This window comes from Boleophthalmus pectinirostris, unplaced genomic scaffold (assembly GCF_026225935.1).
Source record: "Boleophthalmus pectinirostris isolate CB_2022bp ecotype Guang Dong unplaced genomic scaffold, ASM2622593v1 HiC_scaffold_23, whole genome shotgun sequence".
In the NCBI taxonomy this organism is placed as follows: domain Eukaryota; kingdom Metazoa; phylum Chordata; class Actinopteri; order Gobiiformes; family Gobiidae; genus Boleophthalmus; species Boleophthalmus pectinirostris.
Window position 1 is genome coordinate 7,644,988 of NW_026571207.1, and position 16,219 is coordinate 7,661,206.

Consider the following 16,219-nt stretch of genomic DNA (forward strand, 5'->3'; position numbering starts at 1 on the left):
GCACTATATCATGTTTTGTGTCTTGAAGGTGACTGTTTTCCTAATTTGTGGAAGCTGGCTAAAGTCATAACACTTATTAAAAATTCTAGAGAGCAACTCAGTGGCCAAAACAGTAGGCCAATTAGTGTTCTACCTATTCTAAGAAGATTAGTAGAGAAGGTCATGTTCAAGCAAATACAGAACTGTTGGTGGTCTTAACTCAGATCTCCAGCATGCTTATAAGGCAGGGTATTCAACAGCTACAGCACTGGCTACTCTTTCTGATGAGTGGCTAAATTGTTTAGACCAAAAGCAGCTGGTTGGGGTGGTCTACATTGACTTTAGTGCTGTTTTTGATGTGACTGATCACAGACTGTTGCTTAGTAAACTGTCCGCATATGGTTTCAGTAGCTCTGCCCTAAATTTAATGGCAAGTTATCTGGCTGAACGACAACATTTTATTTAAAGGCTCCCTTTCTAGTATAAAAATGTTGTCATGTGGTATTCCACAAGGAAGTTGTCTGGGACCCCTTCTTTATAATATTTTTATTAATGAAATTTCTCATGTTTTAAATATGGCCAATTTAATAACATACGCCATTGTCACACTATATATCTACAAAGACATGTGATCATTTAAATATCATTCAGCATAAACTAGACGTGATTCATAATTGGGTGAATGAAAATAAGTTAAAAATCAATGTTCTAAAAACTAAATGTATGGTTTTGGGGTCTAAAAGTGCTTTAAAATCTGTGTACAATCTTAATCTCTCCATGCAAGGTGCTGATATTGAGCAGGTGAAAGAGGCCAAATTATTGGGTGTTAAAACTGACTCCACTTTATCATGGACTGCTCATATTAAAAACACTATTGCTAAAATGAGTTCAGCCGTCTCAAATATAAGATGCTGTGCATATTTTTTACCCTTTTCAAATATTAACATTGTTATACAGTCTCTGGTCCTTTCACATTTAGACTACTGTTTTGTAATCTGATCAAGTGCCTCACAAAAGGATTTTGCCAAACTCCAACTAATCCCGAACAGGACGGCTCGTCTGGCTCTGCATTGCCCTTTTAGGACCAGAGTGAGCGTCATGCATGAGAGGCTATCCTGGTTTACTTGTAGCTTTATTTTGTTTTTTTAAAAATGTATGTATTTTACAAAGACCGTTGAGTCTGTTTGCACAACTGCTGCCCTCTTGTGATCGGCATGGTTTTATCACAAGACAAGCATCACAGGGACATTTTATACTTTCACTGCCCAGGACTAATGCCCTGAAAAGAACTGTTCTGTACAGAGCGATATTGCTTTGGAACACGCTCCCCGAAACCTTAACTGTTCACAAGCATGAACCAAGTTTTAAGAAAATGTTAAAGAAATATATTGGAATTGTACATAATTATATTTAGTCACTAGTTATGCATTGCAATTTATTGGATATATTATAACTGTAGTAGTGTTGTGTAGTGTAGTATACTATGGAACAGGACTGTATAAACTTGTCGTGAACTTTTTGTCATTATAAGGGAACATTTCATTGTAAATTATGTCAACTTGGACCCCAAGAAGAATAGTCTTTACCCCAGTAATGACTAATGGAGATCCAATAAATAAATAAATAAATAAATAAATAAATAAGGCAAATTTTCATGATAAGGTGTATTCAGCATGATTTGAACACATTTCATCAACATGAAAAAGTGACGTTCATGCTTTGAGAAAATTATGTGCAGAGGGGATCAAAATAAGTTTCAAGTTTTTGTTTAAACATCATTTTATTGCATGCAACCGCTTTCCATATTTTATTTTTTATTTTTTTTTATGCAAATCCAGCAACCTTTTTTTTTCCAGTGTGGGTGCTGGCTGACCCCAATTTGACCTGTAAAAGAATTGTTAATATCTCAAAAACTAAAACAGCACAAACAACGCTTTTTGCAGCACATACAACAGACATACATTTTGTGTAGGTTCGCATTTGATTCACGGAGGTCATTCTCCTGTGTCTGTTGACTGTACTGTATGATATCTGTACTGTTTATCACGTCCCTGAACATCCTGTACTCTCCTTGAACCAACTCTTAGATTTCTCCCGTGTTTTTATGACATTACCAACAAACATTACCAGCACGTCTGCAGCATGATGTCTACAAGCTCCAACAAGGCTAACCCGCGCACTTCCTCACCTCCCAAAACGCACCGCTGTCTGACAAAGCGGGCCTGCACACACCGAACCCACAAGACAGCACTACCTGATCCGTACTCTCCAGCGAGCGCTCCCAGTGCTCGCTAACGCGCGCCGCCATCCACATCAATGAGGCCGGAGAGCTCCGAGTAGCAACAAGAAGCGAGCGCACGCACACACACACACATGCTACACACATCAGTAAGCAGCAAGCAAGCACCATGTCTGCCAAATCAGGTCGGAGCACTCTGCCCACACCGTCAGCTGCAGCGGCTAACAAGAGGGGAGCCGCCACGTGGAAGCCGGGATTAAGGGTTAGGCTGGAGAACTTTGGGGAGTTAACCCCGGGTCTCTGCTATGATAAAGTTGGTTCAGTTTGGATTGAGGTGGAAGGCTGAGGCGAGAGAGGAAAAGAGCCCAGGCAAAAGAGTCCCAAATATAAGAATGGGCGGTGAAAAGGTCAAAGATGCACTGTGTCACTTTTTACATGTAGAGGATTCGCCACTCGCTTGTCGCCATTTTTTATTTTTTTATTTTATTGAGTGTGTTCATTTAAAAGGTGCACTGTGTAACTTTTCTGCTTGCCTTGTAGTATTAACAGTGCAGCAGCAGCAGTAGTAGTAATAGTAGTAGTAGTAGTAGTAGTAGTAGTAGTATTAACAGTGCAGCAGTAGCAGCAGCAGCAGCAGCAGTAGTAGTAGTAAGCAGCAACAGTGCAACAGTATAGTAGTAGTATCAACAGTGCGGCGGCAGTAGTAGTAGTAGTAGTAGTAGTAGTAGTAGTAGTAGTAGTAGTAGTAGTAGTAGTAGTAGTAGTAGTAGTAGTAGTATTAACAGCGCAGCAGCAGTAGTAGTAGTAGTAGTAGTAAGCAGCAACAGTATAGTAGTAGTATCAACAGTGCGGCAGCAGAAGTAGTGGTTGTAAGTCCCTATTTATAGGGCACTTTTCACAGACATTTTTTGTCACAAAGACGCTTTACAGAGCATTATTCAGTCACTCTATACCTGGTGATGGTAAGCTACTGTTGTAGCCACAGCTGCCCTGGGGCAGACTGACAGAAGCACAGCTGCCATGTTAATCGGCGCCGTCGGTCCCTCCGACCACCACCACCATCATCACTCACACACACACCACTTTCATACAAGGCAATGTGGGTGAAGTGTCTTGCCTAAGGACACAATGATTGAATTGATTGTATTTAACTGACCATGACTATCAACTGTTCTGGACCTATGTAGCATGTTTTGGCTCGATGGGGGAAACCGGAGCACCCAGAGGAAACCCATCCAGACACGGGGAGAAACATGCAAACTCCACACAGAAAGATCCGGGCGACCTGGGGATCAAACCCAGAACCTTCTTGCTGTGAGGCATGAGTGCTAGCCACTCAGCTAAGTAGGCATGGTGATGTAGTGAAAAAAAAAAAACTGAAAAAAAAAAACAAATCATTATCTGTTTTTTCATTTCATTTTTTCATTCACAAATAATGAAGCAAATAGTTGTTTTTTCGTTTTTTTATTTTTGGTTTTATTTTGAAAAACGAATGAACGAATGATACACAGATTCAAAACCAATAAAAACGTTCTGTTTTTACATTTTTTGTGACCTGTGCTTTAGTCATCGGGACTTTAATAACATTTTAACATGACTTAAAGCTCACAAGAGATAATGCAAGACTTTTTAACTTATTTAATTTCTTTTCTTGTGGCTCAAACCAACACAAAACTTTTCAAAAAATAAAAAAAATGATGAGCCTTTGCCTCAGAATATTCAAACCGCTGAGCTGGAGCGTACATGAACCGCCTTTATTTCCATTGGAATCAAATGGCCAGAAAATACAATCCATGAAGTGTTAGATTTTCAAAAATGTGCCCAACTAGAGGCTTTATGCAGACAGCGTTGCCGCGGTTGCATAATGCATCGCCCAAGCCCAGTTTAAGAAATGCAAATGGAGCCGGCGTGATGGAGCCGCTCAAGCTGATGGAACGAGTCCGGTGAAATATTTGTGCTGCCCGCTTTTGTCGTTATTGATGTGGTGCGTGCGGAGGAGAGCGAGGAGAGAGCGGGGGACAGGTAAAGAGGAGAGAGAAAGATGAGGGAGAGGAGAGAGAGGGATGAGAGAGAGAAATAGGAGGGCAAGTAAAGAGGAGAGAGAAGAGGGGAGAAAGGGTGATAAGAGAGAGAAGAGAGGACAGGTAACGAGGACAGAGTAATGACAGACAAAGAGGGGGAGAGAGAGAGAGAGAGGACAGCAGGTGAAGAGGAGAGAGAAGGATGAGAGAGAGACAGAGAGAGAGGAAGGCAAGGAAAGAGGAGAGAGAAAGAGAGAAGAGAGAGGACAGCAGGTGAAGAGGAGAGAGAAGGATGAGAGTGAGAGAGAGTGGAGGGCAGGTGAAGAGGAGAGAGACAGAGAGAGCACGAGGGCAGGTAAAATGGAGAGAGAAGGGTGAGAGAGAGAGAGACAGAGAGACAGAGAGGAGGCCAGGTAAAGAGGAGAGAAAAATATGAGAGAGAGAGAGGAGAGAAAGAGAGCGAGCAGGTAAAGACAGGTAAGGGCAGGTAAAGAGGAGAGAGAAGAGGGGAGAAAGAGTGATAAGAGAGAGAAGAGAGGGCAGGTAAAGAGGAAAGAGAGGGAGGAAAGCAGGTGAAGAGGAGAGAGAATGATGAGAGAGGAGAGACAGGATAGGAAACGAGGGGAGAGGAGAGAGAGGACAGGTAAAGAGGAGAGAGAGAGGAGGACAGGTGAAGAGGGGAGAAAGAAATGAGAGACAGAGGACAAGTAAAGAGAGGAGAGAAAAGACAGCGGGTAAAGAGGAGAGAGGGAGAGAAGATAGAAGGAAGAGAGCAAAGACTGAGATGAAGCCAGGCAGAGAGGGAAGTGAGGAAAGAGCGGAGGGCAGGCAAAAACGAGAGAGGAGAGTGAGGCGAAAGAGGAGTGGAAAGAGAAATAAAAAAGAGAGCAGATCGAGAGAGGAGAGAAGAGAACAAGTAAAGGAGGGGAGCGAGGAGAGAGCTGAGGACCGGAAAAGAGGAGAGTGGGGAGAAAGCGACAGAGAGAGAGAGAGAGAGGAGGACAGATAACAGAGAGAGGTGAGAGTGGGAGGAAAGAGGAGGACAGAGGAGACTGAGAGAAAGTGAGGAGAGAGAGAGGGGGACAGATTAAGAGGGGAAAGAAAGGGAGAAAAATTAGAAAGGAGGACAGGTAAAGAGCGGAGAAAGAGAGCGACACGAGGAGAGAGAGGAGTGGGGAGAGAGGACAGATAAAAAGGGGAGCGAGGACTGAAAGCAGAGAACGACGAGAGAGAGGGAAAAAGAGTAGGGAGAGAGGAGAACAGGGCAGACATGAATGCACAGAGAAAAGATCCACAGAACGAGGCTGAACATGGAATGAAAAATGTGCTTTTGTGGCATGTGCACATTTTAAATAAGCTCATGCTGCCATTTTGCAGACTAATATCCAATGGGTTGCACTCATGACACTGGTGAGTGATGGTTGTGCATTGAAAGCCATAAACTCTGCAAACCATACTTGGGTGAGAAAATCATTCCACCTTAGTTCATTTGTCCTAAAGACAAAAAAAAAATTACTCTTTGTTTCATGCGCATAGGTCCATTACAAAGACACTAAATGTTACACAAAATGTACTCTTGTGAGCTTTAAGTCATTTTATAATGTTGTTACCTCATCAAAAACAGACCTGGAGTTGTGTTTATTTCATTCACACACTGAGTAACCCTTTATTGTTAGTCTGTGCTCAGAATGCTCTGCTCCACCTTGTGATGTCATGAAGCATGTATCATATTTTTCATACATGAGGCGTACTGGATTATAAGGTGCATTAAGCAAAACAAAGGAACGATACTTGAGACTGATCCCTCAGCCCAGGCATCCACGATCCATTAGCAGATCGTGTCGTAATTCGCCCGGCGTTGCCTCCCTGTCTTGGTGAACGTGTATCAAGAACGTGAATGTGGGTGGATAATTTAAGTTTGTTTTTTGTTCCCTACGAGGATGACTCAAATGTACATTGAGTAAACCAACAGAAACCAACTGATAGATTACTTGATTAATAGATGAATTATATAATATTGTTTACTTTTTGTATGATGCACACTGCAAAAACCAAACAGCATAACTTTATAAGAAAGGGTCAAATGGGAAAACGAGTCGTGTATGTGTTTTATGAATTCTTTCCAAAAACACACAGAGTCTGGGCAGGTCCAAAATAAGTAAGAGGTGGTTTCATTTTTTCAGTTCACAAAATGTAGATTTGTGTTTTGTGTTGCGCTTCTAAGATGATTGTTTAGCGGAAAACAGCGATGTAGAAGTTTGTAGCAGATTTCCCTTGGCATGTTGGTGATGAGATATTTGTGAGGTCATGTCCAAACATTTTTCCATGGAATATTGTCAACAGAGTCCGGCTGCTCACAGAGCACGAGTAGGGCTCCATTTGGGAGGTGCATGTGTGGTGCTAGTCACTCTTTTTCCATGGCGACTCATTATAAGGCAAGTTTAATTGACGATGACGCCAAGAAAGTTCATTTTGAAAAGTTTTTCAAAGTTCGGTGCAGCGTCTTCACTCACGCCTGCTCAAGCCAACATCTTCAGGTGCGGCCCTGTCCTGTCACTTCCCCAGTTAAGGCTCCTCGCTCCACTAATGACATCACTCTGTTGCAGCCAATGAAATAGCAGCAGGGGTAACCCTGTTGTCATATCACTGAATACATCTCCGAACATCTAATAAACAAAATGTGAACTAAAACGTGTTAAACTAATACTACTGAGTTTGGTAAAATATCGGAATAAATGTATATTTGTGTTTATTAAAATAAAATGGGAAATATTGGGAGAGACTATTTTGTCCTCCCCAAATATTGGTTGTGGCAAGTCCCCACCGTCCTTATGCAAACCTACACCCTTGAACTGTATCGAAAACAGTATTGTATCGAGGCTTATGTATCGAGGTATGTATCGTATCGGCAACTTCTGAATGATCACTGGTCCTATCAAGGAACCTATTCACACACACGTTCATACACCAGTGTACACAGACACTGGGGGTGAGGTGGCTTAAGTGTCCTGTCCAAAAACACAACAACATTATTCATCTGTTAGCTGGAGTCACACCTCACCAACGAGAGTGGGATTCGAACCGCCAACTTTCAGATCAGCGGACAAACACTCTACCAACCCAGCTTGAGTGAACACTCTTTGCTTTTACTTGAATCATTTGTAGAACAGCTACTTCACACATCTACTCAAGTAATATCATTTCAAAATAGCAATACTCTTACTTCCGCATTATTTTTCACCGCGTGGCCCTCTGCGAAATTCCCTGGACTGAGAAAAAATATATAAATAAACCCGTCAAATATCTGGGAGCAATAGCAGACTTTAATAAGGCGTGAAGTGTGGCTGCCATTTTGAATAGATGGAGAGGAGGCACAAACTAATAACCAAGAGAAAGTGGAGTAACACGGCGCGCTGATATAACTCCTCGTGTGAGAGAGCGGGGCCTGATGAATCACACAGGCGCAATCCATTTTTCTCAAATATAGCAATTTTAATGAACTTTTTGACAAATTGTGCATAGAAATAGGTGGTACTTTGCAACAAGAACAATTCAAACTGCACAGACTTCTGAAGTTCTACCTGACAGACCAGAGTTGGGTCGGTCTGTGTTGTAGTTCCGAAAGCTCTGTTATATAGTGTTGTCTGGAATGTCTCACACTACGGCTATAAAAAAGACCTACTGTGCTTATGTCTAGTTAAAATCTATTACCAGTGGATCATTAGGTTATAGTTTGGACATTTAAAATTGCAATATTCATCTAAAACGACTTCACAAAAGAAACAAGTCCGTCAGCTTCTGGAAGATGATGTTACCGTAAACATCATCACGACAAAGAGCTGCTTAGCTGTCGGAACCTCTGATGGATATTTGCAGACGACACTAGGGAGCTTCTGTATCTGTGATGAAGGACATAATCTATTTCTACTAGGTGTTTGATTGACAGACATTGTAACCAAAAGCTATCATTTTTGGTTGACAGTGCTATGTGTTTTAGTTGTTTTCAGCGTGTCGTGCAAAGCTTGTGGGTGAAAGTCTCGTGTGAGTAGTGGTTTAAAAAAGGCACACATATACCTCAACATGTTTGCAGAGTGTTTTGAAGTTGTTAGCAAAAGTAGATTGTAGAAAATGTGTGTTTAAGGGCCAAATAGACGTTTATTTGTAACATCAGGAAATGCAAAGTGCCAGATGCTATTACCACTTGTTTTCGATGTGTTTGTTTGTATTTATAGAGCATACTATAATTTATATTTTTTTCCTGTTTGTATGTTTCAGATAAACGTTTTTAATAAAAGTCATAAAACTAAATAGAACTCAATCATCTCTCATTGTGCATTCTTACTGATGCCCCCTGGTGGTCACAACAGTTATAAGCCACACAACTAGCTCCGCCCCACCACAGTATATTTACCAAAACGGCTACACGACCATGCGCAATCAAGAAAATAAAAGTGAAGAATGAAGTAAGTACAGAGCAGTGGGCGTATTCAGGTGGTGGTGAAAATGGGGGTTGATTGGCAATATCACGTCTTGAAAAGATGCTATTTAAAATTGCTCAAGCATGCACAAATCACTCAAAAAAGTAACTTTGAGAGGGTAACGATAACACGGTTAAAAGCTCTGATAAGTCAATTTTGCATAATAGATCTGCTTTAAATGTATCTATGTCCATGGAGACAAGCAGGTAGCATCAACATTAAGTTACAGGTTTGACCCGTGAAGAAGAGGCCACCGCACTTAAAACAATGCATCTTTTTCAGTGTGGTTTTGAGCAATATAAAAATTAATCAAATGTAAGATACTGACAAGTTTAATACCGTACCATGGAACATTCCAATCAACGCAATATTTCCATGGCAGAAAAGTTACTTTTAAAAATCACCAACTTGCAATTTCATTTTTTTCTAAATATCAATGGGGTATTTTTTGTATAATTTCTATCCAGTGAAGAAAACCAAAACCAAAACTGTAAGTTATTTAAAAATACTGAAATGTGGTTTTACCTTGAGCTTAAGTCCTTGCCTTTTTCTGTGGAGGCGTTGTTTTTTCACACCTTCTGAAGTTCAGTACACTTTTGTGCATTGTGCCATGTCTGGTGTGAAAAACATTAAAAATTCTTATGTTTTTTTTTTTTTTTTTATGTATGGTTAAGACTGACCTTGGTACAAAATGTTCATGCCATACATTCTGTGTTGCAACTATTCTTGATATCGAGCTGATGCTTGTTAGGGCCCAATCTTGTCTTATTTCTGTGGGGGGTCAGAGGGGTTGAGTAGTGAACATCTTTGAGTGTTGTGAAAGGTGGTATATAAACCTCATGCATTATTATTAGTATTATAGTGAACCTTTAATAAAAGATTTTCAAACTAGACTTAAAACCTTAAACCTAAAACTCAAACCTTAAAACTGCAAAATTTATCGCAATTAAATCAAAATCTCAATTTGAATGGACGCAATTAGCAAATCACAAAGACTGCAGTTTTTGGAGTATGATAATTTCCCCCACCAACAACAAAATATCCAGTTTTATTCTGCATAAAAAACTGGTAACCCTGTAGTTTAGAATTGTACAAACATGCTCTGAAATAAAAGTCTCGTATTAGTTCTTCATATTTTGGTCTTTTTTTTTTTTTGCCAAAAAGAAAAATATGAATTTTGAATAGAATCACAAATCAGATCACAATGCAGCCCTCGATATATATAATCACTCCACCCTACGTCAAAGATTTAAGTTGACCGTGTTTGCTTAAAGGCTTCTCTCTTAGTATTGATTTGCATTTAAGATTCCACCTTTACCTCCTGTGATGTTCCCTGATCGGGCACTAGGGGGCAGAGTCATTGACCCACCCTTATAATCCATCATGTCTTGTTGGCGTCTCTTGTTGGGCGTGCAGGGCTGGCTTGGGCTCGGGTCGATATCTTGGCTACAGGTAGTGCACTGCGCCGCCCGTCTATCAATATTTGTACGTAGACAAGGCCAAAATCGATGCCTTTAATGTTTTATAGCACGCTCGAGTACTGAGTCACCTCTCATTCACAAGTACACAGGGAAATGTACTTTATGATACTACAAGCTGGACTGTATTTCTTGTACCTATGATATACAGTATTCTTGTGTCTGGCATAGGCTTGGTATAAAGTATGTCTAGAAGGTAAGATTAAAAGTCCTATATTACTCAAAACGGATTCATGTGAGCATCAAGACATGATATAGTGGTGTTACTTCCTCAAAAATATAGCTGAAGTGGTTTTCTGTTTCAGGCTTCATTTACACATAACCAGGTATGTTGAGAAATGAATATTTCCTCCGTTTTGCTAAATTACATTGTGCCCACAGCATCTTTTTCAAAAAAAGTTTTCGTTTACATCAACCCGCATAAATACATCATTGTGTGTCATCATAACTTCGCCAAGCCTCTGGGTAGCACCTGGATTAGATTCAAACGCAAAAAAATACCTTGATTAATACATATGCATTACTGAGCTGGCTTGCCTCTCCACAGATATGTTTAAAAAAAAAATTTAATTGCTGACCTCCAAGCTCATTGGTCTCTGGTCATGGATATAATTCATCAGCTGTGTGTGCAAATGCAAACACATGAAAAGTGTTTCACCAGAAAAAATGTGACTGCTGCTCTCAATGCTCTATCATCATCATCATCATCATCATCATCATCAGAGCAAAAGGTAAAAAAGGTTGCACTTTTGGTGCGTCAGCTCCTAAAACTTCGTTTATCTCACTTTACAAGCAAATGCCAAACCGTAGTTTTCAAGAATCTCTACTCTAACTGGTGTTTTTTTAGAAAGATTTGTTTTCAGAGGCAAATTCCCCATTTGCATGTAAAAGATGGGTACAAATGAAGAGAAATGTCTCTGTTTTTAAAAATACCCGTGTATGTGTAAACAGGGCCTCATTCACACATCTGAGTAACCCTGCATTATACGAGAAAACACGAAGACGTCACGTCCGGGACTGGTGTCATTTTGGTAGGCAAATAGCGTCCGTATCAACAAGTCAACATCAACATCTTTAACAGCTATTGGCATACAACATCAACATCGTCAACAGTTATTGACGTACAACATCAGTCCTCCCACAACAGTACAACATCAACAACATCAACAGTTATCAGCAAGTTTTAACTTTTCAATGGAACATTTTTGATCCTCAACATTCAGTGACTTAGAGTAAGATGATGAAGTCATATCAAAACAATTAAATGCAAAACTTACTTCAAAATAAGATGAGTTATCTCATGACAGACATATGCAACGCAGCTGTCAACATAAACGAGCAGCCCCACTGACTTTTTGCCTGCCAGCCACTGCGCACAAGCAGGAAAGCTGGATGTAAACACAAACAACGTTTTCTCATATCAGGCTGCTTCTTACACTCAAAATGCTCTGTTTTCAACTGAACAGCTACCTTTTACTGTTAGTTAAGTAGAGATTCTAGGGCAAATTAAATGATTAAAATCATTCTAGAGGAGGTGTATGGAGTTTAAAAACACAGTGGAGCAGTTCCTGTATTACTACATGAAATCACAAGGTGGAACAGAGTGTTTTCCATTTGAGATTTTCCATTTTGAGCCTCATAGATCAGAAAATAGTGTAACATGGACCCTTTAAAAACAGGTGCAAGTGTGACCATGAATGTGTATCATCTTGAAATGTATTCCATTTTGGGGAAGCGAAATAACCAAAAACTTTGTCTCCTATTTTAGTTCTAGTGCAGCCAGTTTTGAGAAGTACACTATTATGAGATCTGGTATTAAAAGTATCAGAGTTCAACAAACAAGTGAGATAGCCCGGCAGTCTATCAAGTAGTCTTATAAATGCATTTTATACATTGTTGTTCTCATCTGGCAGATCACAATGGCCAACCTACTTTTTCACAGTGTATGGCCAGTTATAAAAGGAAGAGTGGAAGAGTGCATCTAAAGGCTTCAAAGTAGAGGCTGAAGTCTGCGTGTATACTACATACTCCAACCTCCAATGTAGTATTAAACACATACTGATGCTTTGTAATACACCATAACCTTAACCCAGTCCTTCCATACCCCGTAGAAGTGCAATACCCTTCCTTTAGAGTATCAGATCACGCCAAAAACATCTTCTGAAAATGTAAAATCAGACTCTGAATCCTGTGAATAGCACTGCACGTCCCATCTCCAGACCTGATTAGCCATTCTGTGCAATCTTACCCTGTGACAAACCACTCTTTTAATACCAAAGTGGTGTGAGGGAAAGTGCTGGGGTGGCATTTTTCACTTAGCAAACACATCTCGGTGTTTCCAGCTAAAATCCACTCAGACAGAAAATAGGGCCGAGCAGTACATCAGAGACCGGCCCGGCTCTCATTTCACGGCTCACCTTTTCCAAAACGCTGTATCCTTAAGCCAGCTCCAGAGGTTTGGACTCAGGGGGGGGGTGTTAATTGATATTTGAGATCTGATAAGATATTGTGGTAATTCGATAATTGCGACCAATCAGAGGGTAATTTTCATTTGGTTTTGTTTAATTGTCCTGTAATGTTACCAATTTACCAATTACCAGTATTTTGCATATATTTTGGATATATAACTCTAAAAAAAAAAAAAAAAGAAGAAAGAAAATAGTTTCTTGCTTCATTTTGGTGACATATCAGATGTAAAAATAGAATTTAGTTTTTGAGTAAATTTTATATTACTCAAAATGTGAGTAAAAATTCAAATGTTGCCTCTTTTCTTTTGGTAAAACATTATTAAATCTTGCATACAGTCAAATCCCTCTGCATGATCTGTCAGAATCTTGTCTCTGGTCTAGAGTCTCCCTAGTGTGATGTCATCATTTTGTTTTACAGCGCTGCTCTACTTTCTGTAATTTTTCAACTTTTCTTTACAACCTACAACTTGATTGGTGTACAGCAGTAAATACCAGCCATATGTACTTTAGGTTATTGTTTCCCAAAGACTGGGTCACGACCCTCAGATGGGTCGCAAGAGATTTTTTTGGTGTTGCCTTGTCAAGATCTGCATGTAGGTCTGCAATATACAGTTCTGACACATGAGAGATACATATATATATGCAAACTGTGATTTTCTGTGCTCACAAAAATGAAGACAAAGCACAGAAACAGATTAAATGCTGTGCCTGATCTGCGTGTTGTGCTCTCCCCCTGCACCCGGACTGGAACGTGCTACAAAAATGCAGACAGGCCCACCTATCTTATTAGAAATGTTGAAATGTTAAGACATGTTTTGTATAATTTCAATCTTTATTGACTATTTTGTTCCAGTACTGTTGGTTGAGTTGAATGTCGAAAAGAAAAGAAATGGGTCACATTTAATGTTCAAATAGGCGACTTATGGATCATGACTCCTTTTCATTGTTTAAAACTTGAGTAATATTAATTGTTCAGAGAGACACGATCACTCAGTCAACAATAAAATATCCTCATTAATATTCAATAATGGTCAAATCCACCTTTATTTTGTGATTTACGAATAATGTCTATTGACTTGGGTCGCGAAGGTTTGTGACTTTTAAAATATGGGTCCCCAGAAAAAAAAGTTTGGGAAACACTTTTACAGAACACCTATGATGCAGAATGGACTTTTTTTTTTTTTGACTTTTTAACCATATTATGTTGTCCCTATGTCAAAATAACTCCAGGTATGTTTCTAATGAGGAAATAACATTAGAACACAGATCAGAAAATAGTGTAACATGGGACCTTTATAAATCATGTGCACCTCATTCTACAGTACAACCCCTATTCCCAGGGTTGTCGTGAAGTCCTTCTCTCCAGCACACACCTAATCACACTGGGGAACATATTTATCAGCGCACCGCCCGTCTGACAGTCCAGTTCCATCAGTCCACTCCTCTTTTGTGCACACTCTTTTGTTGTCCTATCAGAGCCTCGTCTCCGCCTCTGAAAACTGTCCCTGTGAATGCACCGCTGTGGCTGGGTGGGCGAGATGAAGGAGAGGGGTGGCGGTGGTGGAAGGGAGGGCGACAAAAGAGTGGTGGTCTCCAAATTGCTGTCGATTGAGTGGTTTGAGTTGCTTTGGTAGGAGGATAAGTGTTGGCGAGGGGTGGAAAGAGAGTGGAGTACTGGACTTGATTCAACTGGAAGTGTGTGGAAAATATCTCAGGTTGTTTTGTTAGTGAGATGAGAACGGGTGAGGGAAGGTCTTCAAGTAGCTCAGTTTGTAGAGTGCTTGTCCACGGATCCAAAGGTTGGCGGTTTGAATGTCACTCTTGACATAGACATGGTTGGTTGAGCGGCCCCCTGACACACTGGTTGGTGGTGTGATTCCAACTCTGACAGATGTATGCTGACACAGACGAAGACACTTAACCCACCTCTCCCTGAGTGTCTGTGTACACTGGTGTGTGAATGGGTGACTGGTTCCTTGAGGTAAAGTGCTTTGAGTGTCTTGAAGGTGGAAAAGTGTAACCATTTGCCAGTGAAGTATACACACAATTACAGGACATGTATATGAAAATTTGTCATGTCTCAGTACAGACCTATTGTAAAAGCAGCTCTCCGATCACCACCAGCACACACACACACACACACACACACACACACACACACACCACTTTCATTCTAGGCAATGTGGGTGAAGTAACTTGTCTAAGGACATGGCAGAAGGCGGCAGGAGAAATTCGATTTGTCAACTGGACAAAAGTTTATTGGTTGAATAGGTCTCGCAGCTCTTCCAAGCTGCTTCTTCAGTTCTGGTCAGACGCTGGTGGACACTTCCTTTTACTATTGTAGCCACAGCTGCCCTGGAGCAAACTGACTGAAGTGCAGCTGCCAATTGGTGTCATCGGTCCCTCTGACCACCATCACTCACACACACACACACTACTTTCATACAAGACAATGTGGGTGAAGTGCCTTGTTCAAGGATACAACAACAGTTTTTGTGACTGGCGTCCCCCTGTGGCTCCTGATTTTCCCAGTGGTCTCCCATCCAAGTACTAACCAGGACCAGCCTTGCTTATCTTCTCAGATCTGATGGGATCAGGCTTTAACAAGCCGGCATGGCCACCGAGCTGCACCAAGAGTGTGGGGTCATATTAGCAGAATCATTCATGTCCATAATGGAGCTTTCACACTTCTGGATCTGATCTGGCTATCCCTATTATTCTCTTGTTTGTTTTGATTTAGGTTTGAATATGGAGTTGTACATAGGAGACAGATGGTAAAGAAGGATTCTCTTTCTTAACAAAAATAGCTTCTTTAACTCCCCTCTCAAACAATTTCTTTTCTCTGGCTCAGATCTGTACCTCACTATCCTCAAAAGAGTGGCCTGTGGCTTTTACATGGAGATGTCAGCAGACTGAGGTCCACTGCTGCTCTCTCGTCTGTGTTGGTACATCCTCTTGTGAAGTGGCTGCCATGGATTCTACCTGGACGACTGAGGGATTTTTCAAACATCTCATCTATGGATACAACACCGATGCCCCAATGTGACACCTGGGTCTGCCATCAAAGTACAGTACTAACCAGGCCCTCACTTGCTTTGCTCTAGAGATGAGGCTACCCTATTCACATATAAAAATTTAATCAGTTCTGGTTTCATTCACACATGACTCTGTTCTGGTGCAGGTAAATTCGATAGTTTGGATAACACTTTGCCTGAAAATCTAGACTGCCCAAAATAATTTGTTACAAAGTAAATTTTGTACAAAATGTGATATATACACATCAACCAGTCTGATAGGAAACGCCATTCATTCCCATATTTATACTGTTTAAAATTGTGCAGTCCAACATAATCCTTTATACATTCTAATTGAAGCCTTCACCTCGAAATGTTGGCGTGTTTTTTATAGTGAATCATCAGGAAGAATCAGCTGAAGACGGGTGCACAAAGAGAAAACCACATCTATATGAAAAGATCACCTAAACTGTGCCATTAGTGACAATCTCTTTCATCCTCCACTTTACAGTACTCTCTGGGCTGTCACAGAAACAGCAGGG

At 40.6% G+C, this 16,219-nt stretch overlaps 1 pseudogene; it reads right to left on the reverse strand.

Moving 5' to 3' along the window:
* Window positions 1-15,170: 15,170 nt before the first annotated feature.
* Window positions 15,171-15,288, reverse strand: LOC129410751 (5S ribosomal RNA; annotated as a pseudogene).
* Between the last annotated feature and the right edge of the window lie 931 nt (window positions 15,289-16,219).